Consider the following 16,319-nt stretch of genomic DNA (forward strand, 5'->3'; position numbering starts at 1 on the left):
AGAGTCTGAGCTGGCCCAACTGTTGCTGTCCCCTCCTCTAACAGGTCCCCCCGCTAATCCATTAGACCACATCTCAGGGGACAAAGTGCCATGGGGGCAGAAGGCAGAGCCATGACGGGAAGGGGTGGGGCTTGGTAGCCAGTAGCCAAAAACAAGGAGCCATGTCCCTACTGGCTGAGAGAGTCTCAGGCTGGGCAGGGCTCATTAAGCAGTCAAGGGGCTGTGCTTCCACACTGCTTAGAGGGAACCTTGGCTAGAGCCCAAGCTTGGGGACCCTTTCAACTCGCGGGTCGTAGACCCTGGTCTCAAGCCTGAGCTTGGAAGTCTACACAGCAGTGAAAACAACTCCTCAGCCTGAGTCCTGCGATCCTGAATTGGCTGGCACAGGCCAGCTATGGGAGTCTAGCTGCTGTGTAGACATACCCATAGATTTCTTGCCAGAATGTAGGAGAGGAATTTTGTATATTTAAACACTGTTACACTATATTTAAGCAAAATGATAAATTAATAAAAACATATAGTGTCTTTATTCAATCCTTTTTCTATTCCATTCTAAAGAAAATCTAGCTACCCCTTCACAAAATATTTGGCTTTACAGTTTCAACCTTTTTAATAGTAACGTAATCAGCTGAGAATGCATGAAGAACTCAAATCCTCATTTGATACTCACATTTTCAGGTCCTTAGTTTCTGCCTAACCAACTGCATAGCTTTAGTTAATAGCTTCCTCACAGCCCTCCTTCCCCAGTATACATTTTAGCTCCCTAAATATTTCCATATCAATCATTTCTAAATCTAAATTAAATGTTTATTGGAAACATTTAATTTTCAGCATTCCTAACCAAGGCTACACTCTGTGACTCTGCAAGTAAAGTGGAAGGCTTTGTGTGTGACAATGATTTCTAATTAGATATAGAGGTTTGAAAGTGAGTGTACAATTGAAAGTCTTGAATCTGGATGCTTTGACATTCTGACTAGCAGCATCAAAAAGTTCAGATGAGGAAGCAAAGTTGTGCAGATGAATGCACTGATCTTGCCAAAAATATTTTAAGATAATATTTTACACTTAGAAGCACAATTTGGAAATATAGATAATTAAAAGACTAAAGCCAGTCAACTGATAAATGAGCCTTCAATATATTGCATTATTGGGAAAATAATGCAAGTTGCATCCCTGGCTTTTAAAATTCCTTCTGCCCTGCCTGTTGAACAAATCCCACTGAGTAATATGTAATACCAAGTTCTGATAATGAAAGGCTCTTCTTCCCTGTAGGAGAGGAGGAATTTTATAGGATTAGGACTGTGATATCATTCCAGAATGATTACTAATGGCTGACAGAATAACAGAGGATTGTATCAAGAGATAAGTCAGCAAAGATAATAAGTCTGTGGAACTTTTCTCTCTTCTTGAACCAGAAGTTTGGAGATTAAATACAGGCTGTGACTTTACCTTCTTTTTTCAACCTTGGGTAAATGGCTCAAGAGCTCTAAGTGTTTCCCCATCTCTTAGGATAATAGTAACAGATGCCTGCTGTGTCACACAGGGGTGAGGGAGGATGCGTCTGTTTATACAGTGTTTTCTTCTCCCATTTCATTTAAGAAAATGATGAGTAAAGATGCAATAAAAACAGTCAATCAGAAAAAAACCCAAAATAAATCATTTTTGCAGTAAAAGGATAAAGGCCACATCTATGAGGATAATAGAAATTAACCAAAAGGTGAGATGATTATATGCCACACCACTGATTATTTGGTCCTAAGTGATTATTTGAAGATTAAAAGAGACTAGCACAAAGAAAAGGGACAGAAAGAGGATAAAAGAGAAAAGAAAAGTGAGACTGTAGCAGTAATTATTTCAGGGTGCATCTACACTGCAGGGCTTAACTCAAAATAAGCTATGCAAATTGAGCTATGTTAATTGTGTATCTTATTTCGAAATAGCTTATTTTGAAATGTGGAGCATCTACACAGGACTTATTTCAAAATAGAGCACACTTTCTCTGACTTCCTTTATTCCTCATACAATGAGGGTTACAGGAGTTGGAGTAGGACATCCTCCAATAGTTTGACAGTATTTTGACACTGTTTCAAAATAACTACCTGCTGTGTAGACCCGGACTAAGTTATTTCAGAATAGCGCTAGTTATTTTGAAATAGTGTTGCAGTGTAGATGTACCCACAGGGTAGGTCTAGACTGCGATGTTTTTGCGGAAAAAGCTACGTAAAATGTGCTCTTCATTTTGTGTAGCTTTTTCCACTTTTTTTCCCCCAAAGAGGCTTTTTCTGAATGTAGCCAAAAGATGGAAAAGCCTCCTCTTTTGGCAGAGCTCTTCTGCCTTGTGAAACCAGGTATACGGGGCTCCCCGAAAGAGCACATCTGCTCTTCTGTGAAAAAAAAAACGGAAGAGCAAATGCGTTCCTTGGACATGGTGGGGCTTTTCCGGGATACCAGAGTTATCCCACAAAAACCCCATAGTCTAGATGTAGCCTCAGTGTGTGAGGGAGAGAGTGATGAAATACCTTCATCTTCCTAGGTGATATTTATGAACTACTATACACATCATGGCTTCTTTTAGGAATTCCAGAGGAAAAAAAATCCTACACCGTGAATTTCTCCAAGGTAAGTGTTACGGTCTCTGACATCCATTTTTTTGAAAGATGCAGTAGTGTTAGGAAGTTCTTTCAAAGAGTGACATTGCTACTAAAGCTGGTTTAAAGTGCTTTGAAGATAAAGAGTTGAATATTAGCACTTAGGTTGGGTCAAATGTTATTGCCGCTGCATTCAATAGAAGCTTTGCTAATTACACTGACGGGAGCAGGATTTAGCTCAGTATTAGCTGCAGTTTAGATGAAAGGCACTGTTTGGGTAATTGTTATATAGGCACCATGAGGAGTGAAGGGAGAATAAAATACAGCTTCTTTAGATATATTTCTGACCAGCACATGTGCGGGACATACAGGAATTCTCTATTTTCCTACATCAGAAGGTTCTTTATATATAAAATCTTGAATAATTTAATAAACTAACCCAAGATGTTGGCTCATTGAGCCCCATGAAACCCTGAGAACTTTCCGCATCTTAACTACAGTGAAATTGCCAAACGTGGTTTCTCTCAGGATATCCCCATATAAAGTCACTGAGGTGTAATACCCACTTCAGGGGACAGAAAATAAACCTCCCACTCCCCACCCCCCATCTTAACCCTTTTAAGGTTGGGCACCTAATACCCAAGATTAGTTTTGTGAAGGCATCTTTTAATATGACCTTCCACATTCTGCTTGTAAAGAGAAGACATAAGCAAAGTGGATGTTTACACTACTGTGTGCTAAGCTGTGTTTTGGCAGCATGCGCAGTATAGTGCAGTACAGTAGAGTACAAAGACCTGATCTCTACTCAGTAATTACTCGTCAAATTTCAAGTCATCTCCAGCCATCTCCACACTTTATATATACAGGAATCTTTTCCCACCAGGTCCACTAAGTGCTGATGCCTCCTGACATCTCAAGTTACTATGTGGCACAACCCAGTTAATATGACAATGCAGCATGTGATTGACATAAGCTGATATCAGAGAGAAAAGATAGGTGAAGTAATGTATTTTATTGGTCCAACTTCTGTGGTGGAACAGAAATTTTGAGCAACACAGAACACTTCCTCTTGTCTTTAGAAAGTAACTGGAGTGTATGAGCTAAATGCAAGATGGAACAGATAGTTTAACATCAGGGCTGTGTCTAGACTGGCCAGTTTTTCCAGAAAATCGGCCGCTTTTCTGGAAAAACTTGCCAGCTGTCTACACTGGCCGCTTGAATTTCCACCAAACCACTGACGATCTTATGTAAGATTGTCAGTGTTCTTGCGGAAATACTATGCTGCTCCCGTTCGGGCAAAAGTCCTTTTGCGCAAAACTTTTGCACAAAAGGGCCAGTGTAGACAGCTCAGATTTGTTTTCCACAAAAAAGCCCCGATCGCGAAAATGGTGATTGGGGCTTTTTTGCGGAAAAGCGCGTCTAGATTGGCACAGACGCTTTTCCGCAAAAAGTGCTTTTGCGGAAAAGCATCCATGCCAATCTAGACACTCTGTTCCAAAAATGCTTTTAACGGAATACTTTTCCGTTAAAAGCATTTCCATAAAATCATGCCAGTCTAGACGTAGCCAAGGCGTTCACATATGTTGTAGGACACAATTGAACATGAAGTGTACAACAAATATCAGGCAGTAGAGTGTGTTACCAATTGTTCTAAGAAGCCATAAAACCAGTGTCTTTGTTAAGTCAATGGTTCTGAGGGCGCAGCAGAGTTCTGAATTTAAGTTCTCCGCCTTATCTTTTGACAGTATAAATGCAAGTTTCTTTTGAGGAAAAAGAATGAGAGGTCAGATATGAAGTGTTTCATTTTAAGTGGTCTCTCACAGCATGCACAAACTCCTTGTGCTTAACAATGCCATCTTGTATTAAGCTCAGACACTTCAGTTAGTTTCTCCAGACCTGTGTCTAGAAATCTTGTCCCTTTCACCAATAGAACGATCTAAATAAGACATGACCTCACCTACCGTGTCTCTCTCTTGCTGGGACCAATACAGCTACAACAGCATTTCAATAAGTTGATATAACCAGGCATAATGCCATAAGCATGTCAGTGGGGGGAAAGCACCATTTTTCTGAGCTGTAACTTTGAAGGTTAACTTCTAATTTCAATCACTGTTAGCAGTATGGGGGAAAGCCATTACTTCAAGTTGTGTTTATTATTACATTGTTTACAAGCTGAAATGCTTTACACAAAATGAAAGGATAGTTCTATGCTTGACACAATAGACCAGAGCTACTCAGCATGTGGCCCACAGCCTGTTTGTTTGCGGCTTGCAGTGCAATTAGAGTTTATACTGGGCTCAACACGTGGCCTGTGGGTGGGAGCCAAACCAAAAAAGTGCTGCTGTGATGAACATAGATGATGGTGTGACCTGACAGTTATTATATTACTTAATGTGGTACATCATTCAATGCTTAGATAGTACAATGATGGGTATGACGTAGCATCCTAATTAGAACAATTCAGGACAGGTGTCCAAGCACTGAAATCTGCATGTACAGACAGAGATGAGCACAATGATCTATTAACTGGCTGGACCGGGACTTTTGCAGACAAAGGACTAGCAAGAGTTTAAGTCTTTTGTGTAGTCATCTAGAGATCAAAATGGCAGCATTCCCACTTGTCTAGCACAAATGACTACACAAAGTATAAGGCAGTAGAGAATCAGGCCCTAGCTCTGATATGTTGTTGTGATTTGGTCTGTGAAAACACCATACAATCATGATTCCATCAGTAGACCTCTGTTGAAAATGCATCATGGTTCCATCTTATTTTAATGACACATAATCATAGAGTCATAGGGTTAGAAGAGACGGCAAGGGTCATCTAGTCTAACCCCCATCAAAATGTCAGATTTGTTCTGTCTAAACCATCCAAGACAGAGGGCTATCCAGACTCCTTCTGAAAACCTCCAGTGAAGGATATTCCATGACTTCCCTAGGCAGTTTGTTCCATTGTCCTATTCTTCCTATAGTTAGGAAGTTTTCCTAGATAAATCAATCTGCTATCTGTAGTTTGAACACATTTTCTCTTGTCCTGCTCTCTGGTACAAGAGAACAATTTCTCTCCATCTTTTTTATGGTAGCCTTTCAATTATTCAAAACTGCTACCATGTCCGCCCAACCTCTTTCAAACTAAGCTTGTGGGTCCCTCAGCCTTTGCTCATATGGCTTGCATTCCATCCCTTTGATCATCATTGTCATTCGCCTCTGAATCCTTTCTGGTTTCTCTTTGCCCTTTCTATACAGCATTCACCAACACTGCACACAGTACTCTAGTTGCAGCCTAACTAGCACTGAGTGGAAGGATACTATCAGCTCCTGTGACCTGCGTGCTTAATCAAGTTTCTAGGTTTGAGAAGTTTCGAGAGAGGCTCATTTGTCCTGATTATTGCATTTTCGCCAGCTTTCTACTAATTCAGCCTTCTCTGAAGGCAATTACTGCAACCCTGATTTACACTGCTGTGCACAGAGAATCAGGCCATTTAATTTAATGTCAGATTTTGCAACTTTTGGAAATGAATATCTATTGTCTAACATCTCTAGGGGCTTACTCTACTCATTTCCATTCAGAATGTTGTTGCAAAGATCGTTTTTCAACCTCTTTCCATGAGCCATACTACCACACTTTTTACCTCTCTCTGCCGCATGCCTATTATCAGCTGTATCAGATATAAACTATTTGCCTTCACTTCCAAAAGTGCTTCATGGCCTGTCCCCACTCTACCTATGATCTTTAATTTAGTTTCAAAAGATCGATGCCAGCCTTCATCTTCCATTTATTAAATTTTCCATCAAGCACCTTTGGGCTTTCTACTGTGTTATGCCCCCCCTCGTCCCCCCTTGGCAGAATCTCCCTATAAACTTCCATAAAGCCACTTCCTTATGCACCATCAAATCCCTCTTTAAATCTCTTCTTTGTCAAGATGCCTACAAAAATTAAATTTGACCATGGTCAAGATCAGCCTCAGGATCAGCCTTCCCCTATGTGCTAACAAGAGGGTAGGCCTGACCTAGGTGAGCAGGCTTTAAAAGCTGAGGCAGAGTGACCAGGGGAGCAAAGCAGACAGGGGGCTGTAGACAGGGGAGTTTAAGAGGGAGCTTGACTAAGGGAGTCCTACTACGGTTAAGAAGACCTGCAACACCTCTGCTAGTACTGCTCCTGTCTCCTACACCTGCACCTGCCACCTGGCCATGGATGCCTCTACCCAGATCCTGGTGTGGTTTTGCAGGGACTGTGGTTTGCAATTCCCACTTACTGAAATCCACACTGGGGAGGTCCATCCAATGTGAAAGGTGCCTGCTGGTGGAATCTCTCAGGAAGCAGGTGGGTGAGCTACATGAGGAGGTGGCTAGGCTGAGGAGTATCTGAATCCACAAGCAATTCCTGGAGAGTATTCATGTGGAGACAGCTAAGGCTGAGGTAGCTGTCCAAGTACACAAGGCTGCTGTTACACCACTGGTGGAGGAGGAGATGGCTCAAGGGGGAAACTGGCAGCACACAGTGCTCTACCCATGCTCCCAACCCTCCCACTCTGGTTCAGGAGAACCGTTATGCTCTGCTGGACATGGGAGATAAGGATTCACCCCTTACAGCAGAAGAGGAGAAGCCTTGTACTACCAAGGCTGGGAGGTCTGCTGCCACCACTGTGAGGAGGAAATGTAGGGTGGTGGTGGTCAGAGACTCCCTTCTGAGGGGGACTGAGGTGCCCATCTGTTGCCCTGATATATTATCTCAGGAAGTATGCTGCCTGCCAGGGGCCCATGACCAAGACGTTATGGTGGCACTGTCAAGGATATCCAGCCCTCTGACTACTACCCCATGCTACTCATCCAGGTGGGTACTAATGATACTGCAAGGTGGGACATTGAGCAGATCAAGAGTGACTACAGGACTCTGGGAGTGCTGGTAAAGGAGTTTGGAGCACAGGTGGTATTCTCTTCAGTCCTTTCTGTCAAAGGTAGGGGCCCAGGCATAGACAGGTGCATCCAGGAGGTAAATGCCTGGCTGAGAAGATGGTGTCACCAGGAGGGCTTTGAATGCTATTCCAAGAAGGACTGTTAAGTAGAGATATGGTTCATCTTTCAAGGAAAGGGAAGACTTTATTTGGATGTGGACTGGCTAACCTAGTGAGGATGGCTTTAAACTAGGTTCAACAGGGGCAGGTGACCAAAGCCCACAGGTAGGTGAAAAACATGGAGACCTAGGAGATGGGTCAGAAATGAATCATAGAATCACAGAATACTAGGACTGGAAGGGACCTCAAGAGGTCATCGAGTCCAGTCCCCTGCCCTCATGGCAGGACCAAATACTATCTAGACCATCCCTGATAGACATTTATCTAACCTACTCTTAAATATCTCCAGAGATGGAGATTCCACAATCTCCCTGGGCAATTTATTCCAGTGTTTGACTACCCTGACAGTTAGGAACTTTTTCCTAATGTCCAACCTAAACCTCCCTTGCTGTAGTTTAAGCCCATTGCTTTTTGTTCTATCCTCAGAGGCCAAGATGAACAAGTTTTCTCCCTAAATTTGGAGGGAGCATGGGTGATAATAGCAGAGAAAAAAGGAGGGACAAGGCAGAACTGGGAGGCAAGATCAAATCAGCATCAGATGCCTATATATAAATATAAGAAGTATGGTGAATAAGCAGGAAGAACTTGAAGTGCTAATAAATAAACACAGCTATGACATAATTGGTAACACAGAGACTTGGTGGGATAATACACATGATTGGAATACTGGTATAGAAGGGTACAGTTTACTCAGGAAGGATAGGTGGAGTAAACAGGGAGGAGATGTTGCCGTATATATTAAAATGTATATACTTGTACGGAGGTGAGATGGTTGTAGGGGACAGATGTGTTGAGAGTCTCTGGGTTAGATTAAAAGAGGTAAAAACCAAGAGTGATATCATGCTAGGGGTCTACTGCAAACCACCTACCCACGTAGAAGAGGTAGATGAGCCTTGTTTTTAAATAACTAACAAAATCATCCAAAGCAAAGGATTTGGTGGTGATAGGAGACTTCAGCTATCCAGACATATGTGGGGAAACTAACACAGCAGGGCACAGATTATCCAGTAAGTTCTTGGACTGCATTGAAGACAATTTATTATTGCAGAAGGTTGAAAAAGCTACTAGGAGGGAAGCTATTCCTGATTTGATTTTAAACAAATAGGAAGGAACTGGTTGAGAATTTGGAAGTGGAAGACAGCTTGGGTGAAAGTGATCATGAAATCACAGAGTTCATGATTCTAAGGAATGGTAGAAGGGAGAACAGCAAAATAGAGAAAATAGATTTCAGGAAGGCAGATTGTGATAGGCTCAGAAAGATGGTTGGTAAAGTCTCGTGGGAAGCAAGACTAAGAGGAAAAACAACTGAAGAGAGTTGGCAGTTTTTCAAAAGGACATTATTAAGGGCCCAAAAGCAAGCTATTCTGCTGTTTAAGAAAGATAGAAAGTATGGCAAAAAGACTACCTTGGATCAACCAGGAGATCTTGAATGATCTAAAAATCAAAAAGGAGTCATAAAAAATAGAAACTAGGAAGAATTACGAAGGATGAATATAAGCAAACAACACAGGTATGCAGGGGCAAAATTAGAAGGGCAAAGGCACAAAATGAGCTCAGACTAGCTACAGACATAATGGGTAACAAGAAGATATTCTATAAATATATTAAAAGCAAGAAGACAACCCAGGACAGGGTATCATAGAATCATAAAATACTAGAACTGGAAGGGACCTCGAGAGGTCTCAAGTCTAGTCTCCTGCCCTCATAGCAAGACCCAGTACTGTCTAGACCATCCCTGATAGCAGGGGTGGATATAGGGCAGGGCGAGCGGGGCGGCCGCGTGCATGCACTATGGTGTCACCATGCATGCGTCGTGTCAAAGGGAGGGCCCTGCAAAATTGTGCTGCCCTAGGCCCTGCAAAATCCTCATTGCCCCTGCCTGATAGGCCTACTCTTAAATATCTCCACAGATAGAGATTCCACAACCTCCCTGGGTAATTTATTCCAGTGTTTAACCACCCTGACAGTTAGGAACTTTTCACTATTGTCCAACCTAAACCTCCCTTGCTCCAGTTTAAGCCCATTGCTTCTTGTCCTATCCTCAGAGGACAAGATGAACAAGTTTTCTCCCTTCTCCTTATGACACCCTTTTAGATACCTGAAAACTGCTATCAAGTCTCCCCTCAATCTTCTCTTTTCCAAACTAAACAAACCCAATTCTTTCAGCCTTCCTTCACAGGTCATGTTCTCTAGACCTTTAATCATTTTTGTTGCTCTTCTCTGGACCCTCTCTAATTTCTCCACATCTTTCTTGAAATGCGGTGCCCAGAACTAGACACAATACTCCAACTGAGGCCTAACCAGTGCAGAGTAGAGCAGAAGAATGACTTCTCATGTCTTGCTCACAATACACCTGTTAATGCATCCCAGAATTGTTTTTGCTTTTTTTGCAACAACATCACACTGTTGACTCATATTTAGCTTATGGTCCACTATAACCCCTAGATCCCTTTCTGCCATACTCCTTCCTAGACAGTCGTTTGTCATTCTGTATGTGTGAAACTGATTGTTCCTTCCTAAGTGGAGTACTTTGCATTTGTCCTTATTAAACTTCATCCTGTTTACCTCAGACCATTTCTCCAGTTTGTCCACATAATTTTGAATTATGACCCTAACCTCTAAAGCATTTGCAACCCCTCCCAGCTTGGTATCATCTGCAGACTTAAGAAGTGTACTCTCTATGCCAATATCTAAATCGTTGAGGAAGATATTGAACAGAACCAGTCCCAAAACAGACCGCTGAAGAACCCCACTTGTTATGGCCTTCCAGCAGGACTGTGAACCATTAATAACTACTCCCTGGGAACAGTTATCCATAACTGGCTGGGTAACTGTTCTCAGAGAGTAGTTTTTAATAGGGCTTCTTATAGTAGCCCTGTCTGACTTGTATTTGCCTAGTTTATTGATAAGCAGATCGTGCGAGACCGTATCAAATGCCTTACTAAAGTCTAGGTATACCATATCCACCGCTTCTCCTTTATCCACAAGGCTTGTTATCCTATCAAAGAAAACTATCAGATTGGTTTGACATGGGGGCAGAATAGTGATGCCTGGTGTGCCGCAGGCCATGGGCCAAGCGGCGCCAGTGCTGGCCTACTGGCGGTGCACCAGCTGATTCTGGGCGACTGTCCTGGCAGGACGCCCATGTACGGCCTGGAGGCCGGGCGTTGGCGCGGGTGAGTGACATCGGTGCATGGCCCCACCGACGGCTCAGAAATGTGGCCATGCTGGAAGGGGCGGGACCTCACAGACCGGGAGCCAGCGTGGGGATTTAAGCCCCTGAAGATGCCAGGGAAGGGAGGTGGTCCGAGAGAGCAGCCTCTCGCTGAGGACCAGTGACGGATGGGACACAAGGTGAGGAGGTGAACCCAGAGGCAAGGGGATATTTGATCGCGGAGAGAGGAAGTAGCCCAGGGTGGGCAAAGGGAGCCTGTGGGCTGGCGAGTTACGGCAGATTCCCCACCAGCCGGACTGGATGATAGAAGTGTCCGTGTCCTTAGAGCCCTGGGCTGGGGTCTATGAGAGGGGACGGGCCCGGACCCTCCTCTCCCCGCAGTTGGTGCGAGAGCGGCTCCGACTCCGGGGCCAGCAAAACCCCAAATGAGGGAAGGCCCCGCGGGCCTTGGTCAAGACAGACTCGGACACTGGAGGGTGCCTGAGAGGGTGCGGTAAGGTGCTAATGGGGTGCCTTGTTGGACCCATTTACAGGTGGTGAAGAATGTGGGCACTCTGAGACCCCCCGAACAAAGGAAGAAGAAAGAAAAAAAAACCACCCCAGGCACAGAGGGCATCATGTGCTGGGGGGGGGTGTCGAGCATATCTGTTTGGTTCCCCTTTGTTTCCCCCTCTCCCCGCTTAAGATCTAAAGGTGCAGAGATGGATCCTGCGAAGGTGCTAGAGTAGTTGATGGAAAATCAATGGCAACACCAGAAACAACAGACCGTCCTCATACAGCAGCTCTCCACCCAGCACCAAGAGCAGCAGAAGCAGCTGGTGCACAAGTTGGTGGAGCAGTTCGAGGCTCAGCAAGACCGGAGGAGGCAGCAGTATGGGCCACTGAAGGGAACGGCCCTGGGGACACTGGCGACGGAGGGAGCAGAAGGAGTGGGACCCCTACTAGCACCCGTCAGACTGTCAAAGATGGGACCCGATGACGATCCGGAGGCATTCCTGACCACGTTCGAGAGGGTGGTGACTGCTGCGAGATGGCCGGATGAGCAGAGGGCCACCATATTGGCCCCGTACCTAACAGGACCAGCCCAGATGGCGTATAGGAGCTTCGGCTCGCAGGAAGCGTTGCACTATTTCAAAGTTAAAGAAGCCATCTTAGACCAACTCAGCATCACCCCTGAAACCTATAGGCAGAAATTCCGGCAAGAACGTTACACCGCAGGGGCTCGGCCGCGGGCCATAGCCCAGAGACTAATTGAAGTGGCCTGGTGGTGGTTGGATCCGGAGCAACAAACAGGGACACAAGTCGCCGAGAAGGTAGTGCTCGAGCAGTTCTTAAACATCCTGCTGACTGAAGGCCAGTGCTGGGTACGGAGACAGCACCCCTCGACGTTGGAAGAAGCGGTGGTCCTCATGACCGACTATGAGGCCACGGAAACTGCTGAAGGATTAGGGGAGGGGGACCTCCCCTGGCCCCCCTCGAAGGGCGAGCCTGCAAGGTCAGCTAAACCCCGAGGAGCCTCAGAAGACCCACGAACTCGAAGGGGAGGGAGGACCGAAGCCCAGAGATTAGCCTCAGCGTGGACAATCCCAGGGAAGCGGCCCCTACCCGGACCTCCCCAGCCACCAGCCGGGAGAGAACTGACCCCCGGAGAGACAGGAGCAATGAAGGGGGCATGTTTTTGATGCGGTGAAGAGGGGCACTTCCAACGGGAATGCCCCTATATGGATTGTACTTATGCCCAAGCCTTGGCCAGAGGACAATCCCAAGAGGAGGGGGAGAAGGCCCGGATCACGAGGCAGGTATTGATCGGAGGGCGGAGGGTAGACTCTGGTAGACTCTGAGTGCAGCCAAACGATCATAAGGGAAGACCTGATTGGCGGGCAAGGACCCCGAGGCCCGCCCGTACAGGTACAGTGTGTACACGGAGACGTGCATCAATATGCGATGGCTTAGGCGCAGATAATAGATGGCCCCCATGAAAGTTGGGCTTATGTGATGGTGGCCCCGAAGTTGGTCTACCCAGCCCTTCTCGGGCACGACGGGGAAGGATTCCGGCGCGTAATGGGTGAATGTGGGAGACAGAGAAGACAGGGAGGTGCGAAAGGGTTTCTAGGTGAGAACAGGGAACCCAGCGAGCCCCCTGCTAGCTCCCAGGGAGGACGACCCAGGTCACGGGGAGGAACCGAGCCACCGTTGGAAGTGTCCTTGCTGGAGCCCTGGGACGGTGACTTTATCCGGGAGCAGAGAGACGACCCGACGTTGCAGCACACACGGGCCACTGCTAGAGAGGAAGGCAAGGCAAAGGCTGGAAACGAGGAGCAGCGAAGCGGACCCTACTTCGAGGTATGTCGCGACCGGCTGTACTGGGTCATGGAAGGGGTAGAAGAGTACGGGATTCTTAGGCAGTTACTGATCCCTAAGCGGTACTGCCGCCCACTGATGGGCCTGGCTCACGCCAACCCCTGGGCTGGGCACCTGGGGTATGAGAAAATGGTGCGCAGGATCATACAATGGTTGTACTGACCAGGGGTTTACCGGGAGGTGAAAGAGTTCTGCTTGTCGTGGCCGGAGTGCCAGGAGACGAGCCCCAAGGGAGTTCCTAAGGCCCCCGTAGTACCTCTGCTGATTATAAGTGTCCCCTTCGAGAGGATGGCCATGGACCTGGTGGACCCATTGGAAAAAACAACCACCGGATGTCAATACATCCTCGTGGTTATAGACTATGCTACCCAGTATCCCAAAGCCGTTCCCTTAAGGACAGCTACGGCAAAGGTATTGGCAGCCAAGTTAGTAAAGATCTTTGCCCGGGTCGGGGTGCCAAAGGAAATCCTCACCGACCAAGGGACAAACTTTATGTCACGGCTAATGCAAGAACTGTGCCGGTTGCTGCGTATATGGACACTACGAACATCGGTGTATCACCTCCAAACCGATGGCCTCGTGGAATGCTTCAACAGAACCTTAAAAAGCATGTTGAGGAAGTTTGTAGAGCAGGACCCCAGGGCTTGGGACAGACTGCTGCCCACCCTGATGTTTGTGATGAGGGAAGTCCCCCAAGCCTCCACAGGGTTCTCCCCCTTTGAACTCCTATATGGGAGACAGCCCCGGGGGATACTGGATATTGTGAGGGAAAACTGGGAAGAACAAGAGACATGGGTGAGGGGGTTGGTCCCCTATATTCTAGAGCTGAGGCAGAAGTTGAAAACCGTCCGGGAATTCACCCAGCTACATCAACTAGATGCCCAGGCCCAGCAAGCGGTCCATTATAATGTCGAGGCCTGCCTCAGAACCTTTGAACTGGGGGACCGGGTCTTGCTCTTGTTACCCACCCAGGACTCCAAGTTGTTAGCCAAGTGGCAAGGCCCGTTTGAAGTGGTAAGATGGGTGGGAGAAGTAGACTATGAAGTACGCCTGGCAGGAGCCCGCCGAGAAACAAAAATCTACCATGTCAACCTCCTGAAGGCCTCGAAGAACCAGGAGGGACTGATGATGAACTCCGCAGAAGCGGAGATAGACCTAGGCCCCAAAGGGAGGCGCAGCCTCACTCCACCAGCACCGAGGATAAGCACAGAACTGACACCGGAACAAAAAGAGGAATTAGAACACCTACTCCAGGAATTCGCCGGAGTTCTGACCGACCAACAGGGGCAGAGGACCCGAGCCTACCACCACGTCGATATCAAAGTCGGTAAAAAGGTGAGAGACCCCGTTCGCCCCTTGCTGAGGACAATGTGGGAGACGGTGAGGGAGGAGGTGCAAAAGATGCTCCGGTGGGGAGTGATTGAAGAATCGCATAGCGATTGGAGGAGCCCCATCGTGCTGGTCCCAAAACCAGACGGCTCGACGCGCTTCTGTATTGACTTCTGGAAGGTCAATAGTATATCCCACTTCAATTCGTACCCCATGCCTAGGGTAGACGAACTGCTGGACCGCCTCGGACAAGCACAATACCTGTCGACGATTGATCTAAGTAAAGGATACTGGCAGATCCCCCTCACCACCACCTCAAGAGAAAAGACAGTCTTCTCCACCCCCTTCGGGCTATATCAATTCGTACGCATGCCGTTTGGCTTACACGGGGAAGTGTCCACATTCCAGCAGCTGATGGATAAAGTATTAAAGGACCATCACCAATACGCAGTTGCGTACATTGATGATATCATAATCTATAGCTGGTCATGGGGGGAACATCTGAAGAGACTACAGGCCGTATTGAGGACGTTACAAGAGGTGGGACTAACAGCGAACTCCAACAAGTGCCACTTTGGAGAGTGGGAGGTTACATACCTGGACTATACCATTGGGCGGGGCTGTGAGAGACCACTGGTCGACAGGGTAGAGGTGTTACAAGACTATCCCCTGCCCACGACCAAGAAACAAGTCCGTCAATTTTTAGGATTGGCCAGCTATTACTGCCGGTTTGTTCCCCACTTCGCGTCGCTGGCGACCCCGCTGACAGATTTGACACAAAAGGCGTGACCTAACAAGGTAGTGTGGGCAAAAACATGCGAATGGGCCTTCCAGGTGCTCAAAGGCAAGCTGACAGGGGCACCAATATTAGCTCAGCCAAATTTTGAGAAACCCTTTATAGTACAAACCGACACTTCGGAGGACGGATTAGGAGCTGTCCTCTCACAGGAGCAGGAGGGTGCAGAACACCCCATAATATATATAAGTCGGAAACTGTTCCTCCGGGATCGCAGGTACTTGGCTATAGAGAAAGAAGCGTTTGCAGTGAAGTGGGCTATAGAGATGCTCCGGTATTATTTGTGTGGAAACCGATTTACGGTCGTAACGGATCATGCCCCATTACAGTGGCTGCAAAGCATGAAAGATTCAAATGCACGAATCATGCGCTGGTATCTCTCTTTACAGCCTTACGCCTTTGACATAGTTCACCGGGCCGGAGCTGCTCATGGGAACACGGACTTCTTCTCACAACGGGACATGCATGAGGAGGACTCAGAACAAGGAGTAAAAGGGCATGTAGAGGGGGAGCTGTGTGACGGGGCTCCATGCTAATCACAAAAAGAGTGGGGAGGAGGGAAAAGGACTTATTTGAAATTACAGATACTCCCAGACCCACCGAAAAGGGAGGGGGACAAAGGAAGCTGTTGCCCTAGGGCCCAGCTTTTTAAAGGGGCCCAGGGCTTCCAGTCACCACTGCTACTACTGCAGGAGCAACAGTGGTCGGAGACCCAGGCCCTATAAATTGCAGCCGGAGTGGTACATGCCATGCTCCTTGCAGTACTGAGGGCTGACTGCCTGATCCTTGCCCCATCTGCCTGAGGCCCTGCCCCTTCTGGGAATGTGAAGCTACCACCCCCCACATACCTTGCCCAGGAGCCTGGGAAGTCTGTCAGTCCCCCTGGATACTCCAAATCTGCCCAAATATGGAAAGGTCCCACCTGTTGGTATTGTTGGTATCTACAGATTTGCTATACGATCCCCAGGTATTTCTTATTAACACCAACATACAGA

The sequence above is a fragment of the Pelodiscus sinensis genome, chromosome 13 (genome assembly GCF_049634645.1).
Source record: "Pelodiscus sinensis isolate JC-2024 chromosome 13, ASM4963464v1, whole genome shotgun sequence".
In the NCBI taxonomy this organism is placed as follows: domain Eukaryota; kingdom Metazoa; phylum Chordata; order Testudines; family Trionychidae; genus Pelodiscus; species Pelodiscus sinensis.